The sequence below is a fragment of the Arvicanthis niloticus genome, chromosome 10 (assembly GCF_011762505.2).
Source record: "Arvicanthis niloticus isolate mArvNil1 chromosome 10, mArvNil1.pat.X, whole genome shotgun sequence".
Taxonomy (NCBI): Eukaryota; Metazoa; Chordata; class Mammalia; order Rodentia; family Muridae; genus Arvicanthis; species Arvicanthis niloticus.
Window position 1 is genome coordinate 6,634,952 of NC_047667.1, and position 10,512 is coordinate 6,645,463.

Sequence of the window (10,512 nt, forward strand, 5' to 3'; positions counted from 1 at the left end):
AATTATCCATCAAGATCAAGTAGGCTTTATCCCAGGAATGCAGGGATGGTTCAATATTCGGAAATCCATCAATGTAATCCACTACATAAATAAACTCAAAGAGAAAAACCACATGGTCATCTCACTAGATGCTGAGAAAGCATTTAACAAAATTCAACATCCCTTCATGGTAAAAGTCTTGGAAAGATCAGGAATACAAGGCCCACATCTAAACATAGTAAAAGCAATATACAGCAAGCCAGTAGCCAACATCAAACTAAATGGAGAGAAACTTGAAACAATCCCACTAAGATCAGGGACTAGGCAAGGCTGCCCACTCTCACCTTACCTATTCAATATAGTACTGGAAGTCTTAGCTAGAGCAATTAGACAACAAAAGGAAGTCAAAGGGATACAGATAGGAAAGGAAGAAGTCAAAATTTCACTATTTGCAGATGATATGATAGTATACTTAAGTGAACCTAAAACTTCCACCAGAAAACTCCTAAACCTGATAAACAACTTTAGCAATGTGGCTGGATATAAAATCAACTCAAACAAATCAGTAGCCTTCCTCTATTCAAAGGATAAACAGGCAGAGAAAGAAATCAGGGAAATGACACCCTTCACAATAGCCACGAATAAAATAAATTATCTTGGAGTGAATCTAACAAAGCAAGTGAAAGATCTATATGACAAGAACTTCAAGTCTCTGAAGAAAGAAATTGAAGAAGATCTCAGAAAATGGAAAGATCTCCCATGCTCCTGGATTGGCAGGATTAATTTAGTAAAAATGGCTATCCTGCCAAAAGCAATTTACAGATTCAATGCAATACCCATCAAAATTCCAAATCAATTCTTCATAGAGATAGAAAGAGCAATTTACAAATTCATTTGGAATAACAAAAAACCTAGGATAGCGAGAACTATTCTCAACAATAAAAGAACCTCTGGGGGAATCACCATTCCGGACCTCAAACTGTACTACAGAGCAGTAGTGATAAAAACTGCTTGGTATTGGTACAGAGACAGAAAGGACGATCAATGGAACAGAATTGAAGACCCAGAAATGAACCCGCATACCTATGGTCACTTGATATTTGACAAGGGAGCTAAATTCATCCAGTGGAAAAAGGACAGCATTTTCAACAAGTGGTGCTGGCTCAACTGGAGGTCAACATGTAGAAGAATGCAAATTAATCCATTCTTATCCCCTTGCACAAAGCTCAACTCCAAGTGGATAAAGGACCTTCACATAAAGCCAGGTACACTGAAAATATTAGAAGAGAAGTTGGGGAAGACCCTCGAATACTTAGGCACAGGGGAAAAGTTCCTGAACAGAACACCAATGGCTTATGCTCTAAGATCAAGAATCGACAAATGGGACCTCATCAAATTGCAAAGCTTCTGTAAGGCAAAGGACACTGTCAACAAGACAAAAGGGCAACCAACAGATTGGGAAAAGATCATTACCAATCCTACATCTGATAGGGGGCTAATATCGAATATTTACAAAGAACTCAAGAAATTAGACGCCAAACAACAAAATAACCCCATTAAAAAATGGGGTACAAAGCTAAACAAAGAATTCTCAACTGAGGAAACTCGAATGGCCGAGAAGCACCTCAAGAAATGCTCAACATCCTTAGTCATCAGGGAAATGCAAATCAAAACAACACTGAGATACCACCTCACACCAGTCAGAATGGCTAAGATAAAAAACTCAGGTGATAGTAGATGCTGGCGAGGATGTGAAGAAAGAGGAACACTCCTGCATTGTTGGTGGGGTTGCAAGCTGGTACAACCACTTTGGAAGTCAGTCTGGCGGTTCCTCAGAAAATTGGACATAGCACAACCTGAAGACCCAGCTATACCACTTCCGGGTATATACCCAGAAAATGCCCCAACAAATAACAAAGACATATGCTCCACTATGTTCATAGCAGCCCTATTTATAATAGGCAGAAGCTGGAAAGAACCCAGATGCCCTTCAACAGAGGAATGGATACAAAAAATGTGGTACATTTACACAATGGAATATTACTCAGCTATTAAAAATAATGAATTCGAGAAATTCTTAGGTAAATGGATGGAACTAGAAAATATCATCCTGAGTGAGGTAACCCAATCACAAAAGAACACACATGGTATTTACTCACTGATAAGCGGAGATTAGCCCAAAAAATTTGAAACAACAAAGATTCAACTACCAGACGACATGAAGAAGAAAGAACAAGTGAGGATGCCTAGGTCTTTCTTAGGAGGAGTAACTAAATAACCAAGGGAGCAAATATGGAGACAAAGTGTGGGTCAGAATCTGAAGGGGGGGTTGTAGGGAGACCATTGCGTCTGGGTATTCATTCCATAGGCAGTCACCAAAAATAGACGCTGATAGGGATGTCAGGATGGGAAAGCTGACAGCAGCCGGATAAGGCTGTCTCCTTAGAGGTCTCTCAGAGTTGGACATACCCAGAGACAGATACCCACAGCTATCCATTAATCTGATCAATGTTCCCAATGGAGGAGTTAGAGAGTAAATTGAAGGAACCGTGAACCATAAGGGCTGGTGGCCCCGTGAGAAAAGCAACAATACCAACCAGCCAGAGCTCCCCAGGGTCTAAACCACCAGCCTAGGAGCACATAGGGAGAGACACATGACTCCAGCTGCATATGTATGGGAGGATGACCCTGTTGGGCATAGGTGGGAAACAAGATAATTAGTACCCTGAAGGCTGAGCACTGAGGGGGGGGGGATCTGAGGGTGGGGAGAGAGGCTGGGGGTAGGTGGGTAAACACCTTCATAGAGGCAGGAGGAGGGGGGATGGGATAAGGGGTTCCTGGGTGGTGGGGGAAATATGGTAAGGGGATAAAATTTGAAATGTAAATATTATATCCAATAAAAGAGGGGAAAAATAGAAAAGCGGTTAGAACCAACATTCTTAATAAAATGTCAGCCCTCTTCTAAAAAAAAAAAAAAAAACTATCTTGATACTAAAATTTGTTTTGAGAATTGTATATTGCAGAATGATCAGCCTTGGTGTATCTACTCAACAAGCAAGCTGGGCAGACCTGCTCAAACCTCTGAGGTCCGTGAATTCCTTCTGGAGGCAGCGAAGACACAGCATCAGAGGATTGTCAATTTGCTCTCCCCCCCACTCCTCTTCTAATATCTCAACGCCCATAATCAGCTTGAAGAAGCTAATGATGAGTCAGCGCCACTATTCCCTGGGCATGGGGACTAAGGTGGTAAATGTTGGGCTGTCTCTCTAGGGAAAAGTAGTGGTTTTGTCGGAATAGAGAGGATTAGCTAGGGTTTATTGCATAGCCATAACCTATTAGTAGAAATCTGTATAATTAATATCAAAATGAAGATATAAATTCTTAAATGGCACCAATTTACTTTGTTTAAAAATTTTAAGGTTTTCATTGGCATGAGCTTCTTAGTGATATAAGAGTGAGATGAATATTGTTACTCTCATAGGCATTGTACCAGTATAACACATTTAGGAATACAAAGCTTAGACCCAGTCCTTCTTTAACTTTTTTAACTGATTTGAGATGGTCAGCCTGTGAGTTAAGGGACTATAGCAAATTCATGACTTGGAGTTTATTATAAGGGTGTTCTCTATGTTTTATTTAGAAATAGCTGAGTGGAGTTAACAGGCAACAGTCCAGATTACCTTACATGGATAGATGGTTTTCAAAACATCAGAAATCCTTAGAATTGACATGACAAACATTTCAGTATTAATGTTCATTTTCATTAGAGACCTGTCTGCTTCGGACAGCTTCCTATGTTAAATTCTAAGAAGAAATTGAGCATCCTTGGAGTTACTCCAGTTGTGGTGAGACAGCCACTAGGCAAGAATTGCCACTTTCCTTCTACAGACAAATTACTGTCCAGAAAAGGACACACTTGCAGAATAGTCGACTGATTATATCTGCCTAGACAGAGTAATCAGCCCTTAATAATTCTGCAGCACTAAAGTCTGTCAGATGATCCTGGGCCAGAAGGCAGAAGAACAGATGCTCCAACGTTTTGAAGTAGAGCGAGTGTCCAGGTGTTCAGAGGTCTCTATAAATTGGCTAAGTTTTAGAAGCTATGCTTTGTGCTTCCCACAATTTTAGTTAACTCAGTCATTCTGGATTTCTGATGGGGTTGAAAACTTATAGCTATTTACCTTGAGAGAAAAGATCTGAGTGTATGGTCGTCAGCTGACATTCATCCTAAAGCCAGGTTCAGAACTAAATGTTTTAGTTAGGAGAGATGACAGAGGTGCTGGTAGGTCAACAAAAGGATGGACTGGGTATTAGGACTATCTTGTACCTCACTGGTACAAATTGGCATAATTATGCTCTAATTGTATTTTGAGAGAAAAGTTTCCTTTTAACAGGAAGGGTGATGTGTAGGAGGAGCTAAGGTGGGAGGAGTACTGAGAGGAAGAAAAGGAGTAAGAAGAGGAGAAGAAGAAGGAGAGGAGAAGCTAGGTGATGAAAGAAAGATAGAGGGGGGAGACAGGGAAGCAGATGTTCATGTATCTCCACCAGTCAAAGATAGTAGATATATCTAGGTTGGGTAGTGGGTTACACCTCTGATTGAACAATACCAAACTTATAAAGCCTATGATTAACATTTTTTAAAAAAATGTATAAATGCAAAAAGGAAAAGGGGGCATGGGATAGGGGTTTTCTAAGGGGGGGGGATTGGGAAAGGGGATGGCATCTGAAGTGTAAATGAAAGAGCTAATAAAAAAAGTGAAATTTGGGTGAATAAATTGTTTTTCCATATATATATATATATATGTACATACATATATATATGAAAACATATAATATTGGATTAAACAATACTTCATATATATATATATATATATATATATATATATATATATATATATATAAAGAAATTGAGGAGCAGCAAAAAATATACTGGATATCATTAATACGAAGAGTCTCTCTCTCTCTCAAAATTTATGTCAGCTCCCTCCAAAATTAACTATACTCAGGCACAAGTTCTTTCATTAAGATAAACATAAGAAAGTGTCTATGGAAGCAGTGAAACATTAAGAATATTATGTGGGAGATACTTGTAGAAATTTCCATAAAATAAATGATATTAATAGAGGCTATATTAAGAATCTTTAGGAATTTAATACCAAAGCAATCAATATGGAGAGATATTTTACCAAGGTAATATTTTATTATGTGATTCTATTTCTGAAACAACTCCATGTGTAAATCAGATAACTAGCTCTATTCAAGAAAATCATTATAACAAGGATAGAAGGATGGTTATCTCTAAACACTTCTCCCAGTCTTCTTTGCAACAGCACACCATAGAGAAACTTTATACAAATGAAAAAAATAGGATGGCTTAAGTTAATGTGTAATTTATCAATGGCATAGTGGTGTGTGTACTAAAGAAGATTCCAACAGATACATGTGTGATACATACAGGAATGCTTCAAGTGAATCATTAAACTTCCAGAAAAAACAGAAAACGTAAGAATGTAATAAATATGGGAAATCATTTACCCAGTCCTTAAATCATAAAAATTACTCCAAAATTTCTACTCCAGAGAAGCCTTAAAAAGGTAATGAATGTGTCAATTTTTACACAGAAGTAACCTCAGAATACATACGGTACAGAAAACACACAAAGGTAATAAATGTTGCAAATCATTTATATGATCCTCCAAACTTTAAGATCATTACAGAATACATACAGGAGAAAAACCTTACAAATGTAATGAATGTTGCAAATTATTTACATAGAACTGAGACTTTAAAGTTCACCAAAGAATCTATACAGGAGAGAACCCTTACAAATGTAATGAATGAGGCAACAGTTTTACAAAATCCTCAAAGCTTCAAGTTCACTACAGAATCAATACAGGAGAAAAAAACTTAAAAATGTAATGAATGTGGCAAATCTTTTTTATTAGATATTTTATTTATTTACATTTCAGATATTATTCCCTTTCCCCATCCTCCCCTCTTTAATCCACTATCCCATCACCCCTCCCCCTTTTTTGCTTTTATACAATTTAAATGATATGCAAGTATCAAGATCAATTCTACCTTGAGAAACAAGCAATACAATAGATACAAATACTCAAGGACAATAAACAGAGTCCCATGATCACTCCTGTGATCACTATTTCTAAGGGCTTATCAAGATGTCCAAAATATGTGAGCCTACTTCCCTGTCCTAGCCCAAAGTCATTTTAGGTCTGAAGCCTACTTCTTTGTTCTAGCTTAAGATTTAGATTTCTAACAGTAATTACTTCTTTGTTCTAGACTAGGATTTAGATTTTGCCTGAAGTTACTTTTTTGTTCTAGCCTAATGTCAGATTCCTGCCTGCAGTCCATTTTCTTGCTTTTGGTCTATGTCAGATTCCTTTCAAGAAGCCCATTTCCTTGTCCTTGGACAATGTCAGATTCCTGCCAGGCAGCCCCAAAAGCTCTCCACATCTCTCTCTCTTATTTATTGCATGAACCAGACTGAACCTGTCTTAGGTTGTTCTGACAAGAATGCCTTCCTTACCTGTCATGGAATATGCAATATCAAAAGCAATGCACTTCTGTCTTTGCATAGTGAGATTATGAATTTAAAGAATGCTGCTCTGTTGGGCATTGATGGTGCAGATAATGCTGATAAAATTTTCCAGGGCTTGAGGTCAGTATTTCCATTTTGATCAAACCTCAGAATGGCATATATAGCTTGATCAGGCTAGCCCCTTTTATCCTGAAAATACTTTTCCTCCTGCTCATCATGTTAAAACTTGTCTCTAACTACATCATCAGTTTGGCAGCCAATGTACATGACTTAAAACTGAAAATGGATCCCCAGACATAGCTGTTAATTTAACAGGCTGGCAAGTCAAGGACAGTTAGGATTCTGCACAGAGCCTTAAAAACCTAAGACAGAAGTGGCAAATCTTTTATAGAGGATTTAAAACTTTATATTCACTATAGAATTCATACAGGAATGAAGCTTTACAAATGTAAGGAATGTGGCAAATCTTTTACACAATCCTTAAACCTTCAAGTTTACTATAGAATCCATAATGGAGAGAAGACTTGCAAATGTAATGAATGTGGCAAACATTACAAGGAAAACTCAAAACTTAAAGTTCACCAAAGAATGCATACAGAAGAGAAACCTTACAAATGTAAAGAATGTAGCAGATCTTTTACACAATACTCAAAACTTCAAGTTCACTACAGATTCCCTATAGAAAAAAAAGCCTTACAAATATAATGAATGTAGCAAATCTTTTACACAGAGCTCAAAACTTCAAGTTCACTACAGATTCCATACAGGGGAGAAACCACATAAATGTAATTAATGTGGCAAATGCTTTACACAGTACTCAGATCATAAAATTCACCACAGAAATCATACTGTAGAGAAATGTAATGAATGTGGGATATTCTTTATCAAGTCATCACATCTTAAAGTTCACCACAGAATCCATTCTAGAGAGAAACCTTACAAATGTAATGAATGTGGCATATCAGTTACTCTTTCCTCAAATCTTTATGTTCACTACAGAATCCACACAAGTGTTAAACCTTACAGATGTGGAATATGTGCCAAGTCATTTAACTTCATCATCCACTTTCCAAGTTCATCAAAGAAGCCATACTGGAAAGCAACCTTATAAGTGTAGTGAATGTGGAAAATATGTTTTCTGTTTTATTTTTAAATCTTCAATATCACCTCAGAATTTATACTACAGACAAACCTAACTAATGTAAAGAATCTGGAAAATCCTTGACATGAAAATCATGCCTTCAAACACAACACAGTATGCATATTGGAGAGAAACCTTACATATGTAAAGGAAATGGCAAATATTTTAGCACAAGCTCAAACCTTGATCCACACAGATCCATGGAAATTATTGTCTCATAATTCATAAAGAGTCAAATTATTTAAATTGAAAAAATAATTGTCAGAATTTAAACAATGTTGAAACCTTGTTCATTATAATTCCCACAAATAAAACCTATACTTACAGTAATTAAGATTTTTTTACCCCAAATACATATTATATTAATTTTAGGTAATTATTTCAAAAACAAAATATGAAAATTATTTTACCCAGCATTAGCCTGAAATCATTAATAATGGTATTGAATACATTTTCAAACTCATAAAAAAGTAATATTCTAAAGTATAAGGATTTTAACCAGAATAATATTAATAACTACCTTAATACAAATATGTTGCTTAATATTTGTATAGTTTCGTATGGGAGAATATTGACAATTGTGTGATATATTCTCTGTGAAGATTGTTGAATTCTTAGTTATTGAGCTATTGATAGAGTAAGTTTTAATCTCTAACCAACTTCATATTTTTCACAATTTTCAATAAATGCATTTCCACTGTGTTCTATTACTATTGCCTTGGTGTGATAATTGTCCATTTTATGCTGGGATGATATCACTCAGGTCATTCAGTTCCTTATTGCTAATGCCAACAGAAACATGTGACAAAAGATAGATTTCATTACTTTAGTTGAATTCCAAGACAGTTTGGAAGAGGATATATGGTGAATAGAGGAAACTATGAGGATTCCTGAGTGTGTGTGTGTGTGTGTGTGTGTGTGTGTGTGTGTGTGTGTATTTTATGAACAAAATTGTATTACAAGGAACATGGCCTCTGGTCTAGGGCTAAATTCTAAGTGGACCCATTGTAGGGGTTGGAGTTTGAAGCTTTAAGATGACAAATTCTCCTCTGGTCAAAATGTTGATGTTCATGGAGTATGTCCCCCATAGAATTTTCACACTTTTTGTTCAAATACTATGAGGTCACAAATGGATGATGATATAGAAAAGGCCTTATTTTACTTATTGCAAATGACATTGTATTTTGTACATGAGTTTCTGTTAGCAACTTTGGATTTCAAGCAAGGAGTACAAGGATATTTAGGGCATTTGCATTTCACATTTATTCTGAACAGAACCTCGATTAACAGGACTGAGCATGTGTATATAGAATAGGATAATGAGTACTTTGGCCATCTGCCAAAGAGTGGTATACATCTGGGTCGTGTGTTTTTGTTTTGTGAATTCTCCACATTGATTTCCATAGCTGCTGTGCTAGTTTTCAGCCTTGCATACCTGAATGTAGTTTCTGGTGTCCCTTTAGCATTTTCAATCAATTGCTTTGTTTATATGTTCTTTTATGTCTGTAAATTCATCACTGCATCAGTAATAGTGTGAGGCCTTGGAGCCTCCTCTTGTCATGGATCCCTATTTGGGCCAGTTACTGGACCTTTTTTCCTCAGTCTCTTCTCTATTTTTGTCATTGCAGTTCTTTTAGGCAGGAACAATTCTGGGTCAAACTTTTGACTGTGAAATGGCAACAGCCTTATTTGTGATTGCAATAACCAGAAAACAACTCATATATGCCACAAAGAAAAATAGATACAAAAAATGTATTTCATTTACACAATGGAATTCTATTCAGGAATTAAGGATGAGGATATCATGAGTTTTGCAAGCTTGAGGTAACTCACAGAAACTGGACATGCATGGTATGTACTCACTAATAATTGGATATTGGTCAAAATAGTACAGAATACACAATATAAAATCCACATAACTCAAAATGGTTAAAAAATCAAATGGACCAAATAAAGGTGCTTTAATCTCACTTGGTAGAGAGAAGAAAGCAATCACATTGGACAAGGGAAGGATGATCATGGGAGGAATAGTGGACAGGGAAACAAAAGGGGAAACAAGATCAAGTATTTTGGGATAGAAATAATATCCTGGGGGCAGCAGAAAGAATAGAAATGTGAAACCTCGGTGTGTAGGGGGTAGGAGGACCCTCTAAAATGTATCAGAGACTTGGGAGATGAGAGATCTATAGGATGCAAAGGGAGGAACCATATATGGAATGCCCAACAGTAGGGAAATGGAACTTGTAAAGACCATGTCCAGTAGAATTACAGGGAATCAAATGGAAAGTTGGGTTTGCCATCTCACAATAAAAAACTTCGACCCATAATTGTTTCTGTCTAAAGAAACTTCAGTGATAAAAATGGAGAAGAGTTAAAGAAAAAATTGTTCAAAATGGCCTGAAATTGAGATCCATCTTAAAGGAAGTATTCAACACCTGACACTATTGCTGATGCTATGGTGTTCTTATTGTCTGGAACTTAGCAGAGCTGCCATCCAAGAGGTACAACAAGCAGCTGACCTAGACACAGGCAGATACTTACATCCAACCAATGGACAGAAGTCTGGTACCTCTGTGGTTGAATTAGGGAAAGGCTGGAGGAAGTTGTAGGGGGTGACCCCAAGGGAAGACCAGCACTCTCAACTAATCTTTACCTCTGAGATGATCTCTCAGACACTGCACCACCATCCAGGCAGAATACACTAGCTGGTCTAAGGTACCTGACACAAATACAGCAGAGGACTGCCTGGTCTGGCCTCAATGAATTAAGATAAACCTAAACTTTTGAAAGACTTGACATCTCCATGGAGTGGAGGCCTGGCAGTGAAAGATTG

The 10,512-nt window shown here is 37.0% G+C and overlaps 1 pseudogene; it reads left to right on the forward strand.

Annotated features, from left to right (window-relative positions):
* The first annotated feature begins 5,088 nt into the window (after nt 1-5,088).
* Nucleotides 5,089-7,649, forward strand: LOC143443777 (uncharacterized; annotated as a pseudogene).
* Nucleotides 7,650-10,512: the final 2,863 nt, after the last annotated feature.